The 2,225-nt window shown below is 36.3% G+C and overlaps 1 protein-coding gene across 1 annotated transcript in view; it reads left to right on the plus strand.

The window, feature by feature from the left end:
* Positions 1 to 2,225, plus strand: part of LOC118406063 — a 34,164-nt gene that overhangs the window by 11,365 nt on the left and 20,574 nt on the right. The gene's annotated exons all lie outside the window — the stretch shown is intronic.

The following is a 2,225-nucleotide window of genomic DNA, read 5'->3' on the forward strand; positions in this document are numbered from 1 at the left end:
TCTTCAAATCGAATCAACTCCGTCGTTCTTGGACCGAATGACTTGAAATTTGGCACAAGGGTAGAGTGGACCAATACCCTTAGGTGTTTTTTTTCATTTTTTTCATATCTACCTTTAAAATGATTTTATTCATGTTTTTTGTAATTTTTATGTACATTTTGCCCCCCTGTACCCTGGTATTACAGCCGAATGACCTGAAATTTGGTACAGAGGTGCCTTGATCATATGCCCACAAAGATCCAATAACAGTTTTGGCATACGGTACAACAAAATGCTTAATTTTGACATTTTTGACCCCAAAAATGACATTTTTGGCTCCTATACCCTCATTTTACAACCAAATGACCTGAAATTTGGTATGTATGATACTATGTATGAATGTATGAATGTATAATTTCTGGCATAAACCACTTCAAAATGATATATTTGGGGACTTTTTTGGTAATTTTCCACTGGCCAGAGGGTCAACGACAAGGTCGTTGACCTCTCCCACCTGAAGGCAGCATGTGCACATGTCTATATATACCAGTAACTTGATTAAAGAGGCAACCAATCACATAGCCTGAGTCAACATCCCGAAGGGGATTGGCAGCCAATCAGTGAGCCCAGTGTTATCTGGATGAGTCCATTCTGGCACGGAGGGGGGACATTTCTTTAAAATTCATCTTTGGACTGTTGATTATATAAAGTCTCTCAGTGGGAGTATTTTTGAACTGGGCTATTTTGCAATTTTACATGGGGTGTACTGGAAGAGTCCATTCTTGCACAGAGGGGGACATTTTTTAGAATATGTTTATGGACTTTGGTGATAAGATATGTCAAAGTGTTTCAGTGTAGTTATTTTATGACTGGTATATTTTGCAATTTTACATAGGTTGTGCTGGAAGAGTCCATTCTTACATGGAGGAGGGGATTTTTAAATTCCATTTTTGGGACTTCCCTCCAAGTCCAATTTTAGCGGATGTATTTTTGGACTGCACCACTTTACATAGGGGTATCGCAAGAAGAGTCCATTCTTGCATGGGGATGTTTTCAAATTTAGCTTTAGACAGGTGATGATTCAATATTCCATTTTAGCGGAGTGTTTTTGGACTGGTCTATTTTTACCTTGTCATGCCTTTTTTGCTTAGTTCAACTTTGGACTGGGTTGCTTAATCAAAAGGCCATGTTTTCAGTGGGAGTATTTCTGGACTGGTCTATTGTGAAAATTCACATGGGGTGCTCTGGAAGAGTCCATTCTTGCACTGGGAATTTTGTAAGATTCATTTTAGGGTGTCATTAAGTGCCATTAATAGAAGTGACTTTTAAACAAAGTGTTCCATTTTTGCACATGGGTGATTTTGGAATAGTCTATTGTTGCATGGGGAGGGAGATGGCTGAAATATGCTGTATTTGCTCTCAAGCAAATGTCGGCCTTTCTAGTTTAATTTATATTTACAAGGCAGTATTTGATGTAACAGTTTAAAGTTGAATTCTCTTAGCTTGTTATCTTTAATGTCTACAGTTAGCCCTTTCCACATTAGCTGATTATTCAATACAATGATATGTAGTAACTCCCCTAAGTTATCAATACTCTTTCTCTCTGTAAATATATGCTTATTTAAATGGTTGTATACAGTTTTAGATATAGCCTTCTCTACTGGTATAAATTTATCTTGAAGCAATCCAATTTGTGTTGGTTGAGATTCTAATTTATTTTATATATTAATAGTTGGTTAGAGTGCTGAGCTAATTTTGTTTTCCATTCTTTTGGTATCGCATTAAGAAGGTTATTGTGCTCAGCCAAAAAGTTTTTGGTATCGCTTAATTTTTCCAATAGTGTCCTTGCTGATATAAAACTACCACCAGGAAAGATATCTTTAATCTGAATCAGGTCTGCGTTTATCCAATTTTCATAAAATAAAGTTTTTCTCTTTAAAGTGATATTATGATTACCCCAAATTACTTCATTCAGTATTTCTTCTAATGTCTGAGGTTGTTTAGTTATCCCCCCTCCTGCTTTATGCCAAGCAAGGACAACAGCTTTATAGAAGTTGGGTAATGTTGGGATTTCTGGACAATGATCTTTAGATAGGAAATTCATTCTAAAAATCAAATTATCATCACCATAATATTTAAGGTAAAAGTTGGGAATCAATTTCCACTGGGCCATAGGTCCATTACAAAGTCTCCTGACCCATGAAGCCAATAGACTTTGAATCGTGACATCTAACATTAACCATTGT

The sequence above is a fragment of the Branchiostoma floridae genome, chromosome 18 (assembly GCF_000003815.2).
Source record: "Branchiostoma floridae strain S238N-H82 chromosome 18, Bfl_VNyyK, whole genome shotgun sequence".
Taxonomy (NCBI): Eukaryota; Metazoa; Chordata; class Leptocardii; order Amphioxiformes; family Branchiostomatidae; genus Branchiostoma; species Branchiostoma floridae.